A 20,889-nucleotide genomic window follows, 5' to 3' on the forward strand; every position below is an offset into this window, starting at 1 on the left:
CTATAGTTTTACGCCCTTAGCTAGGCATAAAGCAAGTATCTAAGTTTTGTCATCCTTGTTCTTGACTTTCTTAGAGGTATTTTCATCATGAGGATTTGTAAGCACAACATAAAACTTGTTATCCATAGAGGCCTTTGCAATCCTAAGTTGGTTTTCATCATACCCCTTTTGATTTCCCGCAATAATCCAATAGTAATGTTGATTAACATTATTGAAGACTTGTTGGATTATATCTAGAACTGGGACTTCCTTTTTAAGATTCTCATCAAAGATTTTATTGTCCCCAAGCAAATGTCTTAAAGCATAGTCACTATTGTAAATAATTTCATCTATCACAGGTTTTTCACGATTCATACCATAAAAGTCAAAGATTTCCCTAGCATCCCGTATACGTAGTCAAACTCATTCATAAGAATGAGAGTGACCAACTTTTTAGCTCTAGGATTCTTTATATCGGGGACCTAAAAAAACAATCTTTGCAAGGTAGGATGGGTATGAATAAACTTACTTTCAAGTTTCAGAACTAGTGCTGAAATAGCATCGACAAAAGATCTAATAGTTTTAAGTATAAGAGCATCATCAAGACTAAGCTTCCCAACACAATTTAAAAATTCTTGGATATGTTCTTCTCCCATAACGTTCCCTTGCCCCAAGATAAAAGTTTTAGCATCTAGATTACCCATACGTCCAATCTTAGGAGTAAGGCCATCATCTGTTGGTGCCATACAGAAATCACTCATGATTGCAAGCAAAGGATAGATCTGACGAGAAAAGGCGAACGAAAAAGGAGGCGAATAAAGCGGAATTTTTTGTGAATTGGGGGAGAGGAAAACGAGAGGCAAATGAAAAAAAAAATTGCGAGGAGATGAGATTTGTGATTAGGAACCTGGTTATGAAGAAGATCCTCCCCGGCAACGACGCCAGAAATTCCTTTTGATCGCTCTCTGACTATAGCGCTAGAAAAGCTCTTGTCTGCTAGGATTACGTCGGTATTTCCCCAAAGAGGAAGGGATGATGCAACACAGCGACGGTAGGTATTTCCCTCAGTGAAGAAATCAAGGTTATCGAACCAGTAGGAGATCCAAGCAACACAACGTAAACAACACCTGCACACAAATAACAACACCTCGCAACCCGACGTGTTAAAGGGGTTGTCAATCCCTTTCGGGTAAAGATGCCAGAAAATTGTAGTAGATTGGAATAATAGGTCGCAAATAAAATAAATTGCAGTAAAGTATTTTTGTATTTTTTGTATAATAGATCTGAATAAAAATGCAAAGGAAAAGTAGATCGCAAGCAAATATTTGAGGAAGAAGACCCGGGGGCCGAAGGTTTCACTAGTGGCTTCTCTCGAGAAAAATAGCAAACAGTGGGTAAACAAATTACTGTTGGGCAATTGATAGAACCTCAAGTAATTATGACGATGTCCAGACAATGATCATTACATAGCCATCACGTCCAAGATTAGTAGACCGACTCATGCCTACATCTTCTACTATTACTCCACACATCGACTGCTATCTAGCATGCATCTAGTGTATTAAGTTCATGGAAAAACGGAGTAATGCAATAAGAACGATGACATGATTTAGAAAAGATCCATTTATCTATTGCGTAAATATAGATCCCGTCTTTTTATCCTTAGTAGCAACGATACATACATGTCGCTTCCCTTTTCTGTCAATGGGATCAAGCACCGTAAGATCGAACCAACTACCGGGCACCTCTTCCTATTGCAAGATAAATAGATCAAGTTGGCCAAACAAAACCCAAATACCGGAGAAGAAATATGAGGCTATAAGACATCAAAGAAACTCAAATAACTTTCATGGATATAAAAAGATATGACTGATCATAAACTCAAAGTTCATCAGATCCAAACAAACACACCGCAAAAAGAGTTACATCATATGGATCTCCAAGAGACCCACTGGTACAACGACGTCCTAAACAAACGGTTTTTAACCCCTTTCCGCGACGGCATTTGGAACCGTCATGAAGTGAGTGTGTGCGATAGGGTGTCCTTCCCACACGACCCAAAAATCGTCGGGGATAGGCCCTCCAGGGACCCAGGCTGGGGCCGTGTGCGATCGGGCCAGGCATCGAAACCCAATCATTTCCATAGGTATGTACATCCCACATGGTAATTCGGGAATATCATTTCTTAGGTATGTACATCCCACACGGTGAATCCAAGAAAATCATTTCCGTGGATATGTATATCCCACACGGTGAATCCCATAAAATCATTTCCGTATGTATGTACATCCCACACGGTGAATCCTAGAAAAACATTTCCGTAGGTATGTATATCACACACAGTTCTTTATGTGGAAACGTTTGTGCAAGGTGGCCTAACGCAAACAGTTTGATGCCGGAAGCCGTGTGTGATTGTTAGTTGATCGAACACGCCTACTTTCTAGAAACCGTGCGGGTTGTTTGAGTTCATCTCCCATGGTGCTGTCTGAGTAACCGTTTGCTATAGAAAACCCCAATAAGCAGGGTAATTAGCCTATTAATGATAATCCATGTACTAATCAAACTGATATTTCTTATAAAACAGGCCAGATATTTCATTTACGTATAAAAGCAACCAGGATTTCATAATCGAATTACATCAGATAGCTTCGGCACTCAGTTACGCCATTACACAACAGCACCAAGTTTCACCTACAACATAAAAAACCTTCCGAAAGTAGCATCATACATGGTAAATAGACAGATGAATCTCACCTGGGAAACTCTAGAAGCGGAAGGCAAATATTGAGCCTTTAGTGATGTTGAATGTCCTTGCAACTTTAGGCCAGTGGCTATGGATAATTGCCTTCCCAACCTTCGTCCTCTTCATCAAGACTTCAATATTGTACCGTGGGTGTTGAATGAATACCTTCCTCACCTCTTGACCATACAAGTGGTTTGAGAGGTAATCATCGATGAACTGCTATGAGAAGTAGTGAAAACAAAGCTATGCATAAATCGCTGTTGTAAATTTTGAAATGGCGCAAGGGGTAAAAACAAGGTAAAAGAGTTGGTACCATCCTATAGTTGACTGATGTCTTCTTCATTGTGCAAACAAAGATCTTGCTGTTATTCGTCACAAGTTTCTTCATCCTAACAATCTTTCTGAGTTTCTTGACTTGACTGATATTCATGGACATCTCATTTCCCCATATGCAAAATGGGTCGAACAGTGGGTCTAAGCCTCTCACAGCAGGACCTACATGTGCAAGACCAAATTGTAAGAAACCTAAATATTATAATGATTCCTGCAACTGCACAATAATGTGCTATTAGCCAAAGGACCCTGCTTGAACAAACCCCGATGGTAAACCGTAGTGTCTCCCATTGTTTCCCTGCAACACACATAAGGAAGATCTTGATCAGGTTAACTGAGAGTTGCCATACTATCAGTAGAAATATGTATTGAGTACAACCAAATTTGATTGGTGCCACATGCATAACAATACAAAATTGCACCCACATCAAATGAAAATCAAATTGCAGAACTGAACCAAACAGTTAAATGGACAGCATACCAAATGAACCAAAATAGTTAACTAAGCACGACATTGCAGAATAGAAACATGTACTAGAAGATAAGACAGTTAACAAAACAAAGAATTCTTGAGAATAGTACTATGAAATGTAGCAATTGTTGGACCAAAGTGTTAACTGAACATTACATTTCAGAGGCCAAACTGTTAACTGAACATCAGATTGCATATTAACATTACAGAGGACAAATCACTAGAAGTCACTTGCGGTGGCCTAGAGAAAACATCACGAATTATATTTTAAAGTAGACAACTACGTGGCGGTTTCGACGGTGGCCTCGAAGACGAGGTGCTCCTCCAAGATCTGGTGGTCGACACGCATGGCAGCCATAGCAACCTCGTTCGCGCGTGCGGCCGCATGCTACTCAGCTCCACGTTATACTGCATGTAAAATGGCTGTGGGCGGCGCTTAATTGGAGGAGGGGGCAATGATTTCGGTGGAAGGTATCGCTCCATCAGTCGGGGCATGTGGGACGGAAAAGGAGGAGGATGGTGTGGGTGGGGTGTGGATTACCTAACCATATCGACGAGGCACACGACAAGAAGAAGGGTCGGCGGCGAGGTGGCCGCGCAGCAAGAAGAAGGGTCGCCAGTGAGGAGGCGGCGCTGCAAGAAGAAGGGTCGCCGACGAGGAGGCGGCGCTGCAAGAAGAAGGGTAGCCGGCGAGGAAGCGATGCTGCAAGAAGAAGGGTCGCCGGCGAGGAGGCTGAGCTGCCAGTAAGCAGCAATGAAGGTTTGAACTTGGAAAGCAAGGAGGAATAGTGGAAATGTGGCTTTTGGTAGGAGGGAGGTGAGGGAGTCCTGGATTAGGGGGTCCTCGGGCGTCCGTACTATGGTACGTGTGCTGGACTGATGGACTGTGAAGACGCAAGACCGAAGACTCCCACCGGTGTCCAGATGGGACTCTCCTTGGTGTGGAAGGCAAGCTTGGCATCCCAATATGAAGATTCCTTTCTCTGTAACCGACTTTGTACAACTCTAGTCCCCTCCGGTGTCTATATAAACCGGAGGGTTTAGTCCGTAGAGACAGAGAATAATCATAATCACATAGGCTAGACTTCTAGGGTTTTTGCCATTACGATCTTGTGGTAGATCAACTATTGTAACCCCCATACTCATCAATATTAATCTAGCAGGACGTAGGGTTTTACCTCCATCGAGGGGGCCCGAACCTGGGTAAACATTGTGTTCCATGTCTCCTATTACCATCAACCTCAGACGCATAGTTCGGGACCCCCTACCCGAGATCCGCAGGTTTTGACACCGAAATTGGTGCTTTCATTGAGAGTTCCGCTGTGTCGTCGCCAAGAGGTTCGATGGACCCATCAATCATCCCCAACAACATTGTCCAGGGAGAAACCTTCCTCCCTGGACAGATCTTCGTGTTCGGCAGCTTCGCACTGCGGGCCAACTCACTTGGCCATCTAGAGCAGATCAGTAGCTACGCCCCTGGCCATCAGGTCAGATTTGGAAGCTTGAACTATGTTGCGGACATCCGCGGAGACTTGATCTTCGACGGATTCGAGACCGCGGCTGTAGCCGCTCCCTGTCACCACGATGAACATGACTTAAATCTGTCATCAAACTACACCTAGGAGATAGAACCTGCAACTGCTCTGGCTCTAGATCTGGAGCAGGTCATGCCATCCGAGGACGGGAGGCTCAACCCCGCCATGGAGGCCAGAGACTCAGCGGCGTTGGAGCCGCACACAGACCCAACATCAAGTGAGATCTGTGTTTCCAGAACCTCGGACATGTTTCTGGCTATGGTTTCCGAAGAATGTGCATCCGTGCACGACGAGCTTGATCGGGCGTCGATCATTGAATTCAGCTCCGCGGACATCTTCCGGCACTAGCCCTTAGGCGATGTGCTAAACTCATTAAAAACACTCTCCTTAGCGGGGGACTCACAACCGAAATATATCCGGTTCGAACTGGAGGCTGATGACGAATTTCGCTACCCACCCCCCGCCCACTTAATAGCCACTGTCGAAGACTCAACTGGCATTATTGATTACGACTCCGATGGTATGGACGACGATGCCGGAGAAGAAGAGGCCCAAAACCCGCCATTCACCAGACGCGGGACGGCCACTTCCTCGTATGACGTATACATGGTTGATGCACCAACAGAGAATAGCAGCGATGACAAGGAAGATCCAGTCGAGGATAAACCTCCCAAGATACAACCAAAGCACCAGCGTCTGTGGCGCCACTCTAAGTCAGGCCGTAGCAAAGACAGCAACACCGGCACAGGAGAAGATAACAATCTGGACGGTGCCGAAGACAATGAAGACCACGTTGATGCAACTTCTGAACAAGATGAATGTGAAGACGGGCAAGTTAGCCCTCATGAACAGGCTAGGCACGAAGACTCGGAGGACTATAATTATCTTCCGCTCTTCGAGGATGAGGCGAGCGTCGGAACCGAGGATTTTCTCATGCCTGAGGAACCTCTCAAGCAGGAGCGCTTCAAACGCTAGCTAATAGCCACTACAAGGAGCTTGAAAAAGAAATAGCGGCAACTTCAAGCTGATCAAGATCTGCTCAATGATAGATAGACTGATGTCCTGGAAGCCGAAGAATACGGCCTCAAGCGCCTAGCCAAAAGTTACCCGAAGCACAAACTGCTACCTCAGTTCGATGACAAGGCGCTGGAGCTCGTACCATCATTGCGCAATGCGGCTGACCGACCAGCACGCGGTCGGGATAAAGCGACAACTCAAGCCGAACATAGAACAGCTCAGGGACACACATATGTCCTACGGTAGGACTCGGACGGTAGAGCAGGTCAGAACGGATCAATCTATGCATCATGGGGATGTGCCCCGACACGCGACAACGACTATCCAGCCGAACGTAATAGCCATACTCACGCCCGGGCCAAGAACCGCAGCCGGACTCTATCCGAGCTATGTTACGATGCGACCCGATACAGAGGCGCTGCTCACCCACTTTGCTTAACTGACGAAGTAATGGACCACGAATTCCCAGAAGGGTTTAAACCATAAACATCGAATCTTACGATGGAACAAAAGATCCCGCGGTATGTATTGAGGACTTTCTTCTCCATATCCATATGGCCCGCGGCCATGATCTCCACGCCATTAAATATCTACCACTAAAACTAAAGGGACCAACTCAGCACTGGTTAAACAGCCTTCTGGAGAACTCCGTTGGCAGCTGGGAAGACCTGGAAGACACCTTTCGTGATACCTTCCAAGGTACATATGTGCGGCCACCAGATGTCGATGACTTAAGTCACATTATCCAGCAGCCTGGAGAGTCAGCCAGAAAGCTCTGGACTAGGTTCTTAATTAAAAAGAACCAAATTGTCGACTGTCCGGATGCCGAAGCCCTCGCAGCCTTCAAACACAGCGTCCGAGATGAATGGCTCGCTCACCACCTCGGTCAAGAAAAACCAAAATCCATGACAGCCCTTGCCGCTCTAATGACCCGCTTTTGGGCGGGAGAAGACAGCTGGCTCGCTCGTAGGAGCAACGGCGCCAACGACCCGGGCACTTCCGAAGTCTGAGACAGCAATGGAAAGCCACGACACAATAACCACAAGCGTCGTAATAATGACGAAATAACACAAGACACGACATTTAACGCCGGATTCAGCGGTTCTAAGCCCATTCAACGGAAAAATCCATCCAAGGAAAATAGAGACGGACCATCCAACCCCGATAAGATATTGGATCAGCCCTGCCAGATTCATGGCACCCCCGATAAACCAGCTACTCATACTAACAGAAGATGCTGGGTCTTCAAACAAGCCGGCAAGCTAAAAGCCGAACACAAGGGGAAGGGGTCGCCTAGTGACAGCGATGACGAAGAGACTCGCCAGCCGAATACCGGGGTTCAAAGGCAATCCCCCCTGAAGTGAAAACCGTAAATATGATATATGCGACGCACACCCCTACAAGGGAGAACATGCGTGCACTACGGGACACATACGCCATAGAGCGGGTTCCCCCAAAAGTTAGACATACCCGTCCTGAAGGATCGGTAGCTCTGATCATCGATCCAGTTATTGATGGGTTCCATCTCACGAAAGTCCTTATGGACGGCGGCAGTAGCCTTAATCTACTGTAACAAGACACTTTCCACAAAATGGGCATTGATCCTTCTAGAATCAAACCCACCACAATAATCCTCAAGGGAGCAGTACCTGGCGTAGAAGCTCACTGCACGGGCCCCGTCACACTAGAAGTCGTTTACGGTTCGCCAAACAACTTCCAAAGTGTGGGCTTGCCCTTTGATATTGCCCCGTCCCACAGTGACTACCACACACTAATGGGGCATACCGCTTTTGCTCAATTCAATACGGTCGTACTCTACGCCCTTGCAAAACTTAAAATGCCCGGTCCGTGCGGCGTCATAACAATAAACGGAAATACATGGCACTCCTGCCGTATAGGGGATTGCACTACAGCCATTACAGCCATAGCACAAAGCGGCTCGTCAAGCCACACAATTCATCGGCAATTAAGCCGCCGGTTCCCATCAAATGGAACCAATCTGTCTCAGAGCAGGATTAGCAGTCCAGCCTCCGTCATTTGCCTCACAATCATGTGAAGTTTATACCGCACATGCATAATTATGCACTTAAGATACCCTGGCCATCGGCGGAGGCACAATACGGGAAAGCCTACAAGCACTCCCATTTCCTCCTTTTCATTTCTAACTATTCCTTTTTATCTTATCACAGGTGACCCAAAATATTGGTCATCTCACAGACTCTTTCAGAGTTCGGCTTCATACACTTACCCCAAGGTTGTTCCTGTTAAAGGAATCCTTTAACCGAGGCAAGGTGGCGCAGACATGCAACAGGAGGTCCAAATAATTTTGTAGACCGCACTCTCTCTTTTGAGCGTGTAAAAATGCCTTCTCCCTCGGCTTTTGACCACCGACATGTCAAATAGCCTGGGTCGTGGCATTATTATTTGTAAAATGGCAATTGACATATCGATCAGATCCCAGTGAACATAATCCATACCCAGTATTCGCTTTTTCCTAAAAAAACTGAATTTCTCCGGCTGTTTCACACTCGCACCTCGGCACGGGTTGCCAGGGGCTCGATATGGGAACAAATGAATTACCGACAAGTCCGAATAGCTTTATAGCACACTTCGACGTCGTGAGTTTGGCCTTATATGCATCAGCTCCGAATCATATCTTTGGTCAATAGTTGGGTTGCCCAGCTCCTGTGCTTAGTACCTTACGTTCCGCTATATCGGCTAGGGTAGTAAAGGGAGAACTACTGCGATTGTGTCCCGGTTTATCCGGATGAGCACCTCAGTAGAGAAAGCCAAAAACTGACTGTCATGATGCGGCGAGAGCTAGTCAACCACTCGATAACTTATTAGAATCTTTTGCGATTCCTCCCGTATTGCATGAAGGACCGTTCTTCTGGTCACTCATGTAACGCATCGTATTCGGATGACTACGTACATACCAGGGGCTATATCGTAGACCCGCCGTCAAACTCCTATGGCTAAGTGAAAGTGCTAAAGCCCTATAGTCCGATTGCCTAGTTCGCCGCATTGACACCTCCTTCATGGACCAAGATGTTGGATCAAGAGTGATCAAGTGCTTTTCCAAGCACCCCCATATTTTATGCAAGGGGGCTGAAGCCGACGACTGGAAAACTTTCAGATTATACAAAAACGGCCGCACAGGAGGAGCCATCACTTCTAGGCATAATCTTAAAACATAATAATATTGTTTTTACAATCTCAATACATTTCACTCAAACATCATCTCTGTCGAGCACTGACCCTCTATCAAGCGGGCACCCTCTAAGACATCCTCAAAATAATACTCTAGCGTGTGATGCTCCTTGCCCTCGGGTGGACTTTTCGCTGCAACATCGGTGGCCTTCATTTTCGCCTAGTACGTCTTCACACGGGCAAGGGCCATCCGTGCACCTTCAATGCACGTGGACCGCTTAACAACATCGATACGTGGCACCGCATCACCTAGTCGCCATACCAAACCGAAATAACTCTTCGGAACTGGCTCAGTTGGCCATAGCCGGACTACGATGTCCTTCATGGCAGAGCTGGATATCTTGTGGAGCTCGACCCACTGGGCCATCTGTTCGTTCAATAACAGTGGGCGCTTTGGCGTGCCGAATTGTGACCAAAAAAGCTTCTCCGTTGCATGCCCTTCCTGCTCTTCGTAAAACTGCGCCGCATCGGAGGCACTCTTCGGCAAGTCCAAAAAGGCACCCGGAGAGCTCCACATTTGATTAAGTGGGGCATACTTCGGATTGCCAAACTTAGTCTGTAATAAGAAAGGCTTACCGGCCGCTATCTCCCCAGCTTGCCGGATCTCTTCCCGAGCCGCTCTAGACTCGGATCGTGCTTCTCTTGCCTCTTGTAATTCCTTGTCAAGATAGGCTACTTTGGCCTTGTTATCCTTCTCGAGGAATTCACATTGGATAGTGGCTTCCTTTAGCTCGCGCTCATAGTGGCCATTCTCTCCTCACACTGGCGCTGTGCGGCCTGTCCGGCTTCTAACTCATCAGCTGCCTTCTTGGCAGCCACATTACTTATCCAGGCTTTCTCCTTGGCTCAGGCAAGTTCAGCCAGAAGGGTCTCAACCGCGGCAGCACCATCTGCAGATACGCATGTCTCAGAACATAATTCTAGCTTCGTGCCTGTGTTACTATACATATTCTAACACATACCTTGCGCCTCGTCGAGTCGCCTGTTGATAAGCGTGATGTCGTTATCCTCCACATCAAGCTTATGCTCCAAACCTGCAATCTTCGTAGCATGGGAAGACGTCATGGAGGGAACAACCTGTGTTTCCAGTCATTAGATTATTACCTGAGAACATCTTTTTCGATCCTCTGATTACCTACCTTTGGGCGCCAACTAGAGTCTTAGGGCTACTATCTATACACAGGTGCATTTTTGCGTATAGAGCACAATCAAAAATATAACATTACATACCTCAAAGCCTCTTAGAAGGCCCATGAAGGCTTCATTCAATCCGCTTTTCACGGACAGAATCCTCTCAACCACCATACCCATCAAGGTACGATGATCATCTGAGATTGACAAATACCATAAAATGTCCGTCAGTGTATCCGGCGCATCCGGATTCCTGGAAGCAGCTATGGCAGTACGGACTCCCTTCCATAGGGTATGTTTACTCGACCCAAGAGACGTCTCCGGCTATAAACAGGATAGTCTAGAGCCTTTATTGTTAACCCTTGTAGGGACCGCACATTTCGGACTCTGTGTAGCCGAAGTTTCACCTTGGAGCGCTGGCTCTATTATCCCCTGATCGGGAGAGACCCTCCTGGATGACACCTCGACGTTGTCCGCCCCGTTGGGCGTGGAAGCTTGCGGAGCCGTTTCACTTTCCATCATATCGGGTAAAAGGTCCCCCGAGGAGGAGGATTGTTGAGGAAGACTATGTGCCGGACTACAAAATGCATATTCTAGATGTTACCTTTGCAAAGAGAAAAGGAACGGGGTATGTTTAAAATATCTTTGTTCACTTATGATCTGAGCTTGAACCAACCAACAGGGGTGTTTTGCCCCGCTTAAGAGCCCTTACCTCCCAACTCTTGGAGGCGGCCCTTTTCTTACCATAGGAAGAAGGGATGTCAGCTTCTCCTTCCCTTTTTTCTTTGGAAGAGGGAGCCCTAGTCTCCCTGGACACAGTGCGTGGTTTGCCTTCAGGATGGAAACCGCCTTTGGCTCCCCCGCTCTTCTCATGCTCCTCTTCCACCGGCGCCTGGTATGCCACCGGAACTAGCATCCTTGCTAGTACGGGACTAGCTGAGTCTTCGGGAAGAGGAGTCGAACACCTGATTTGTTCCACCTTCTTTATCCAGCACTTGAAGAAGATGGTTTTCTTAGCATCTTATTATGAGATGCGTATCTAAGCTGTGTTCGAGAAATGAGTTCTTACCGAGGTATCCGGATGGTTGCAGTCAAGGCCGATGGCCACTGTTTTCGTTTCCCGAAAAATAACTTCCACATTCCTCTTTGCGTCGCACCGAAGAAGTGTTGAAGGGTTCGTGGTCCTTCTGGATTAAACTCCCCACATATGGAGGGGCCTTCTTTGGCATGGGAGGACCCGGTGGACTAGCATTACTTGAATCACGTCGATGAGTTCGGTGTTCTTCTCAAGGAGATTCCGGATGCGGCTCTGTAGAGTCTGCACCTCATCGGTTGATCCCCAGTCTAACCCCTTATTGACCCATGATGCGAGTTGAATTGGAGGGCCAGATCGGAACGCATGTGTAGCTGCCCATTTGGTGCCACAGGGTTCAGTGATGTAAAACCACTCCCGCTGCCAAATCGGAAGATTCTGTGAAGGATCCTTTTAGCCAGGGAGCATTGATAAGTTTGCCCACTGTAGCACCACCGCACTCTTCTCGTCCCCCATCGACTACCTTTGGCTTTACATTAAAGGTCTTAAGCCATAAGCCGAAGTGTGGGGGAATATGGAGGAAAGGTTCGCACGTGATAATGAACGGCGAGATGTGAAGGAAGGAGTTCGGAGTTAGATCGTGAAAGTCTAGCCCGTAATAGAACATAAGCCCTCGAACAAGGGGTGGAGGGCGAACCCTAGCCCTCGGAGGAAGTGAGAGGTGAATACAACCCTCTTACTAGATCTAGGAGTAGGAATAACCTGCCCTTGAGCATAAAGCCTGTGGGGGATTTCTGCCGTCAGGTATCTGGCTGCCTGAAGCTTCGTGATGTCCTCCTCTGTGACGGAGGAAGGCACCCACCGACCTTGAGGACTGGGGCCGGCCATGACTGGGAAGCTTGAAACAATCGAAACCTTTGGCGCTGGAGCTCGAGGTTGGAGAGGATGAGGGAAGGGTTGGCATAAAGAAGCCAGACGGGCCCTAGTCCCTTTATAAAGGCAATAAATATCAGAACACCTCCTCCTCGACCTCGAAACCTGCTTATTCTTAAGGAATCATGCCAACCAGACGGTTAGGATACCCACGCCCGTGTTGATGAGGATCCCGCAATAAGGGCACACGATCTCTTCTTCGACAAGACATGCCAATGAAACTGCGTCTCGGAACGTGGAATGGCGAGCGAAGAAAAAACGGTTTGATAAAATAACCAAGTGGTGACGTGATATCATGTTACAGAGAAATTGTCAGCAGATTGGACTCGCAAAATATTGTTTCCTCTACGGTGGTGTGTGGTATTTGTTTTGTAGAGCCGGATACGCTCGTTGCATCCAAAGACTGTGTTGGAGTGTTTGGAGAAGGAACCCGCCTTGCAATGCCGAAGAAAATTTACGCGCCAGACACCTCGTCATTGAAGCCTGGTTCAGGGGCTATTGAGGGAGTCCTGGATTAGGGGGTCCTCGGGTGTCCGAACTATGGTACATGGGCCGGACTGATGGACTGTGAAGATGCAAGACCGAAGACTCCCACCCGTGTCCGGATGGGACTCTCCTTGGCGTGGAAGGCAAGTTCGGCGTCCCAATATGAAGATTCGTTTCTCTGTATTGACTTTGTACAACCCTAGTCCCCTCTGTGTCTATATAAACCAAAGGGTTTAGTCCGTAGAGACAGAGAATAATCATAATCACATAGGCTAGACTTCCAGGGTTTTAGCCATTACAATCTCGTGCTAGATCAACTCTTGTAACCCCCATACTCATCAATATTAATCTAGCAGGACGCAGGGTTTTACCTCCATCGAGAGGGCCCGAACTTGGGAAAACATTGTGTTCCCTATCTCCGGTTACCATCAACCTTAGACGCACAGTTCGGGACCTCCTACCCGAGATCCGCCGGTTTTGACATCGACGGGAGGGGCCGGGGAGATAGATATTTCCGAGGTGGCAAAAAAATTTCGCTCGGTGCCGCGAGAAACTGGATAGCAACTATGGTTCAAGCAGGGCGGTGGACTGTAGACGACGAAGCTTCCTGCGTAAGCCAGACAAGACGGTGCCCCAAGATATTTTATATCGCATCCCACACGATTCTTTCTACTAAACTGTTTGTGGTATACCTGATTTTTTCATTATGTTTTGAAAGACAAAATGGTGTTACGGAGGGAAATGATGGTGTTTGAATTGCTAGAACATTTACGTACAGTGAACATGCAACTAGTACATGACTTTCGTGTTTAATTTGGAATTATTCCGGGTTCGTTTGACATTTTATGCATTAATTGATTTTTTGGGCATTTAATGTGCATAATTCAAATTTGAACTACAAGCACATGCTCCAATGCACCAAAGTTTGTTGAAAAATCACATGTGTCTTTGGCTAAATTTATAGGTCCCATGCTAGAAATGGGAATAAAATTCAAACATCTGGGCGTCATGGCTCATCCGGAATGATTGAGAAACTTGGTTTTTTAATTCCTATAAATCCAAAACATGGCTAAAAATCATGAAACTTGGCATGGTGTCATGACATGGCACCAACATGCTGCAGTAATTTTTTTGGCCGAATCGGGACAAGCTTTGGTGTAAGCTTCTTGCAAACCGTAGCTTCCCTCAAGAAGGATCATGGTTCTGAGAGGGAACGTGTCACCTCCGTGTGCAAAACAACATACGTACACTACTGTCTCCCGCCTTAATTTTTGTACACTAGTAGATTAGACCAAATAGAAGTATCATGCTAAATTTTGGAATTATTCCATGTTTGTTTGTCCCCTTTTATAAATTAATTGAGTTTCTGGGCATTTAATGTGCAGAATTCAAATTTGAACTACAAGCACAGGCTCCAGTGCACCAAAGTTGTTTGAAAAAACACATGTGTGTCCTTGGGTGAATTTCTAGGTCACATGCAAGAGATGCGAGTGAAATTCAAACATCTTGGCATCATGGCTCGGCCAAAAAGATTAAGAAACTTGGTTTTTTAATTCCTGTAATTCCGAAACATGCCTAAAAATCATGAAACTTGGCATGGTGCCATGACATGGCACCAACATGCTGCGGTAATTTCTTTTGCCGAGTTGGGACAAGCTTTGGTGTAAGCTTCTTGTAAACCGGGGCTTCCCTCAAGAAGGCTAGTGGTTCCGAGAGGAAACGTGCCACCTCCGTGTGCGGAACAACATACGTACACTGCCTTCTCCCGCCTTAATTTTTTTACACTGCCATATTAGACCAAATAGAAGTACCGTGCTAAATTTTGGAATTATTCCTGTTTCGTTTGGCCTTTTTATACATTAATTGAGTTTCTGGGCATTTAATGTGCATACTTCATATTTGAACTACAAGCACAGGCTCCGGTGCACCAAAGTTGTTTGGAAAATCACATGTGTGTCCTTGGGCGAATTTCTAGGTCCCATGCAAGAGATGTGAGTGAAATTCAAACATCCGGGCGTCGTGGTTCGGCCGGAAAGATTGATAAACTTGGTTTTTTAATTCATGTAATTCCAAAACACGTCTGAAAAACATGAAACCTGGCATGGTGTCATGACATGGCATCAACATGCTGCGGTAATTTCTTTGGCCGAATTGGGACAAGCTTTGGTGTAAGCTTCTTGCAAACCGGAGCTTCCCTTAAGAAGGCTCGTGGTTCCGAGAGGGAACGGGTCACCTCCGTGTGCGAAATGACATACGTACACTGCCTTCTCCCGCCTTAATTTTTTTACACAGCCAGATTAGACCAAATAGAAGTATCATGCTAAATTTTGGAATTATTCCGGGTTCGTTTAGCCTTTTTTATACATTAATTGAATTTTTGGGCATTTAGTGTGCATAATTCAAATTTGAACTACAAGCACAGGCTCCGGTGCACCAAAGTTGTTTGAAAAATCACATGTGTGTCCTTGGGTGTATTTCTAGGTCCCATGCAAGAGATGTGAGTGAAATTCAAACATCTGGGCATTGTGGCTCGGCCGGAAAGATTGAGAAACTTGGTTTTTTAATTCCTGTAATTCCAAAACACGTCTGAAAGTCATGAAACTTGGCATGGTTTCATGACATGGCACAAACATGCTACGGTAATTTTTTTGGCCGAATTGGGACTAGATTTGGTTTAAGCTTCTTGCAAACTGGAGATTCCCTCAAGAAGGCCCGTGGTTCCGAGAGGGAATGTGTCACCTCCTTGTTCGAAACGTCATACGTACACTGCCTTCTTCCACCTTAATTTTTTTACATAGCCAGATTAGACCAAATAGAAGTATCGTGCTAAATTTTGGAATTATTCCGGGTTCATTTGACCTTTTTATACATTAATTGAGTTTCTGGGCATTTAATGTGCATAATTCAAATTTGAACTACAAGCACAGGCTCCAGTGCACCAAAGTTGTTTAAAAAATCACATGCGTGTCCTTGGGTGAATTTCTAGGTCCCATGCAAGAGATGTGAGTGAAATTCAAACATCTGGGCATCATGGCTTGGCCAGAAAAATTGAGAAACTTGGTTTTTCAATTCCTGTAATCCCAAAACATGCCTAAAAGTCATGAAACTTGGCATGGTCTCATGACATGGCACCAACATGTTGTGGTAATTTTTCTATCCGATCAGCAAAGGCGCACACATTAACAATCAACAAAGTCATTTTGGAACAAGTGTTGTCATGTTACAAATTGGAAACACAAGTATTATTGAAACAGTGGGCGTTCGACTTACCAATTACATGCGGCCATGCGTCCCCTTTTTTTGTTGGCTAGGAGGTGCCGTGCGGGGTAGCTATGTGAGTACATGAGGCGTGCAATCAGACCCCTGCGCGTGCTCATCCGGAGGAGAGCTCTTTTGACTGCTACCCGCCGTGCACCTCCCTCCCAACGTCTCCATTAATGGCACCCGAGCACCTGTTCTATGGCGTGGCTATATGTTTCACTGGACTGAGATTTAAGAGAGAAAAATGAAAATCTGAAAAGAAAGTTTTGCACGGATCTTGATGTAAGATCTGACGGACCTATATAGCATCGACTGCAACTTATAGCAAGCATGATCAACATAAGGACGATGGCATTGGATAATTGTCTTACATATTTAGAAACATAATAAAAAAGCCACATGCGGCAACGCCCGAAATACAGAAGGGCAAAAGAAGAAGGAAGACAATGATCTGGCTCGCTGATCTCTACTTTCTTGATGTGTTGCTACAAGCCGCGGGAACTAGTCTCCCAGGCGAGCGGCGACGAGCTCTTTCTTGTCCTGAAGATGCTGCTTGCGAGCATCCACAGATTCCTCCACCAGCCTTCTGCGCTCGATGCGCAGCATGGCATTCCCGTCCATAAGTTTCTCGACGATGACGCCGGTCCTCTTCAATAAGGTAGTGGTCTGCTCCTGCTACTCCGGACTTCCAACGATCTTCTCCCTCAGCAGGTCGTGCTAGGCCCGGAGCTTCACATTGCTCTCATTTAGTTGTCGGATGACGTCGCTAGACAGTTCAAACAAGGCTTGCAAGCCATCCTGCAACCTCGCCCACCTGGAGATCTGATGCATCTACCTAAGGATGAGGGCACGCATGCGCCTGTAAGACTCCTCACCTGCCCGCGAGGCATTTTCCCAGGCCACCGCGGTGAGGGAGGACATCTCTACTGCATTCGCGGCACGGTGGGACATCTCTTCTGCTTCCGCAGCGTGCCCGGACCAGTCTGCTGCATCGACGGCGTGGCGGGTCCTCCGTGCTGCTTCAGCTGCGCGGCGGGAGCTCTCTCCTGCTATGGCCATTCGGCGGGACATGTTGGCTGCTTTCGCGGCGAGGCGGGACATATCTCGTGCTCCCGCTTCCAGGCTTGCCTCTCCCTGGTGGCAATCTCTCGACCTAGAACTCACGCTTGCCATGGCGGACGCAAAGGAACGATGATGTATGACTTGTTTGTTTTTGACTTTTTGAGGATGATGAGTTGAGGAGGAATGTGCAGTCATCTTGGAGTAGTAGTATTTATAACCGCATAGTAATACGCTCCTAAGTGGAAAACCATTTAGGTTTTGATCGGTGTGAATAGGTTTGCAATTCAGAATGTGACGGGACGCGGCCTCCCTGTTCTTCTAAAAAAATTGTGATGGGACGCATGCTCAAAATTTACTGACTGTTATAAGTGCGACACTATTCCCGGAAGGCGTAACATAGGCACGTATGCCTTCTCGGCCGCGTACATGGCGTTTGCACCATAGGGTGCACCACAATAGGCAATGTCAGCACACGTCATGTTCCAACAATCGTGCGCGCTCGTAATTACCATGGCGCACACTTCTTTTAATTAGAATGGGTGTGCCCGTCTAGCGCACACAAGTTGATCTATCTAACTGTTTTAGTTTGTTGTGGCTAATCGCAAATAGTTCATCCATGTGAAGTGTATGCCATCAATTGCGGACACTTTGATCTGGCTTACCCGTTTCTGTTCTGTTGCCTAATCGAAAACAGTTAATCCTTCTGAAGCGTATGCCCTCAATCACACAGCTTAATCTGGCTGACCGTTTCTTTTGTGTTGCCTAATCAAAAACAGTTCATCCGAGTGAACCGTATGCTGTATATCGCACACACCTTCATCTGGCTGCCCGTTTCTTTTGTGTTGCCTAATCACAAACAGTTCATCCGAGTGAACCGTATGCTGTACATCGCACATGCCTTCATCTGGCTAACGGTTTCTTTTGTTCCTCCTCATCGAAAACGGTTAACTGAACTGAACCGTATGCCCTGAATCACACACGCAACTAAAATCTGAACCGTGTTTGATGCATCCTCCATCGCAAATGTTTTGCACCTTTTTGACAATTTTTTACACCACTGTTCGCGATTATGGTATCGCACATAGTTTCGTCGAAGGGTCTCTCATCGCAGTGTCGTGTTAGCAGCATCTTGCAGTAGTAACCATTGTATTGAGAATCAAGAGAGAGCGATGAAGCCATCTAGCTACTAACTACGGACCCGAAGGTCTACAAAGAACTACTCACGCATCATCTGAGAGGCACCAATGGAGGTGGTGAACCCCATCCGAGATGGTGTCTAGATAGGATCTGGTGGTTCTGGACTCTACGGCGGCTGGATCAACATTTCATCGACTCCCCTAGGGTTTTGGGAATATTTGAGTATTTATAGAGCAAAGAGGCAGTCCAGGGGGCACCCGAGGTGGGCACAACCCACCAGGGCACGCCTGGGCCTCCTGGCGCGCCCTGGTGGGTTGTCCCCTCCTCGGGACTCCCCCAGGTGCAACTAGGGCCCAACTTGTTCCTTCTGGTCCATAAAAAATCTTCGTAAAGTTTCGTGGCATTTCGACTCTATCTAATATTAATTTCCCCGATGTAAAAAACACAGAAAAAATAGGAACTGGCACTTGGCACTATGTCAATAGGTTAGTACCAAAAATGATATAAAATTACTATAAAATGATTATAAAACATCCAAGATTGATAATGTAACAACATGAAACAGTCAAAAATTATAGATACGTTGGAGACGTATCAGGGGCTCCCTCCCACGTCCTAGTGGCATTACTTAGCTCTGCGCTGGTGAGAAGACTAGACTAGGTGCCGGACGTGGCTGTTCATTTGCTTTCTGTAGCTGGTTGCAACCTTTTTTTTATGGAATTTGGAGTTCTGGTGTTTCTCGATTGATTGGTTGAGTTCCCTTTTATCTCTACTTCTTCACTCGCTTCTTTGTTTCGTGTCAGGAAGGACGACAGTTGCCCGACGCTCTTCCTCGCGCGCCTTGTGCGGGGGGCTGGGCAGGTGTGTGCGTGCGCTGGGCTAGTCTAAACTACGGACGCACCTCACCAAAGCCATGTCACTCCAGAGCTTCGGGTTCCCTGATCTTCGTGAGGCACCCTCGATTGAGCTCGTGATTGGCACACCCTTCAAGTCCGTGCCCCTCGGGTACCGCGACGTGGTGCGCTAGGCCATGATTAGCCCATGCCTGAGGCCTCACGCAAGGAAGGATAAGGCACCCGACGGACACCCTAACAAATTCTGCAGCCTTGTGACGCCTCCCGAGGGCAACGGCTCCTGAGTTAGCAGCAAGGAGGCCTCACCAGGTGCCGGAGGGCACGCCCTCACGAGACAGGAAGCTACCCCAGGCGCATCAAGCTAGGTTATGCCACAACACAACATAGGTGCAATAAACATAGCATATCGGCATTAAACCACAGTTCATTACATGCCCTCGCAGGGCCCCATGCTTGTTTTTTTGGGATGCACGAAAAAAGGAAAGGGTGAGCAAAAGCGGCCCGCATGACCGCGACAGCCGACGAGGCGCGGCTCCGAGGGCCTCCCGGACTCAGCTCAATCTGAGTCCCTCTCGTGCTTCACCGCCACGCGGAGGCAGGACGACCCGTCGCCGTCCTCGAGGCGAGCTCGACGACTGGTCATAACCGCCACTGCAGCTGCTCTTGCTAGTGGAGAAGCTGCCGCCGCAGGGCGAACCGTGGCCATTGCCAAGGGCAAGCTCGCCCTCAGCCTCGCCATGGCCGTCGCCCAGTCCGAGCTCACTGTCTCTGTCGTTGTCTTCGGGGAAGCACCCTACACGACGACCATCTTCCCCAAACACCCTCACAAAGAGGGTCGCGGCGCCATCATACTTAAAGTGAAGGGTACACCGCCCGCTCAGTTCATGTGCGCGGGCAAACGTTTACCAGCCGCGGGCCAGGGCCACGTTGCCTGCGGCGGAGACCTCCACCGCGACCCACGAGGCCTTGCTGCAGCAACCGTCGGCCTGTAGCCAGAGGCCATCAAGACCCCGGGCTGGCAGCTCACCGGCAAAGGAGCGCGGCAGCTGGAGCTAGGTGCCGGCCGGACTCTCCGACCACACGACGATCTCCGGGAGCACCTCTGCCGAATGGAAGCGCGGCCGAGGAGGCCGAGCCACCACGGTGTGCCTTGCTACCTCTTGAGCATGTGTTGGTTTTCCCTTGAAGAGGAAAGGGTGATGCAACAAAGTCGCGTAAGTATTTCCCTTAGTTTTTGAGAAGCAAGGTATCAATCCAGTAGGAGATTAGACGCAAGTCACCTAGTACCTACACAAACAATCAAGAACCTTGTAACCAACGCGATAAAGGGGTTGTCAATCCCTTCACGGCCACGTGCAAAAGTGAGATCTAATAAAGATAGTAAGATAAAATTTTTGGTATTTTTGTTGTATAGATTGGAAAGTAAAGATTGCAAAATAAAATAAATAATAAACTAGAATTATAGATCGGAAACTTATATGATGTAAAATAGACATGGGGGCCATAGGTTTAACTAATGGCTTCCCTCAAGATAGTATATATTATGGTGGGTGAACAAATTACTACCGAGCAATTGATAGAAAAGTGCATAGTTATGAGAATATCTAGGCACGATCATGAACATAGGCATCACGTCCGTGTCAAGTAGACCGAAATGATTCTGCATATACTACTATTACTCCACACATCGACCACTATCCAGC

This window comes from Triticum urartu, chromosome 4 (genome assembly GCF_003073215.2).
Source record: "Triticum urartu cultivar G1812 chromosome 4, Tu2.1, whole genome shotgun sequence".
Lineage (NCBI taxonomy): Eukaryota > Viridiplantae > Streptophyta > Magnoliopsida > Poales > Poaceae > Triticum > Triticum urartu.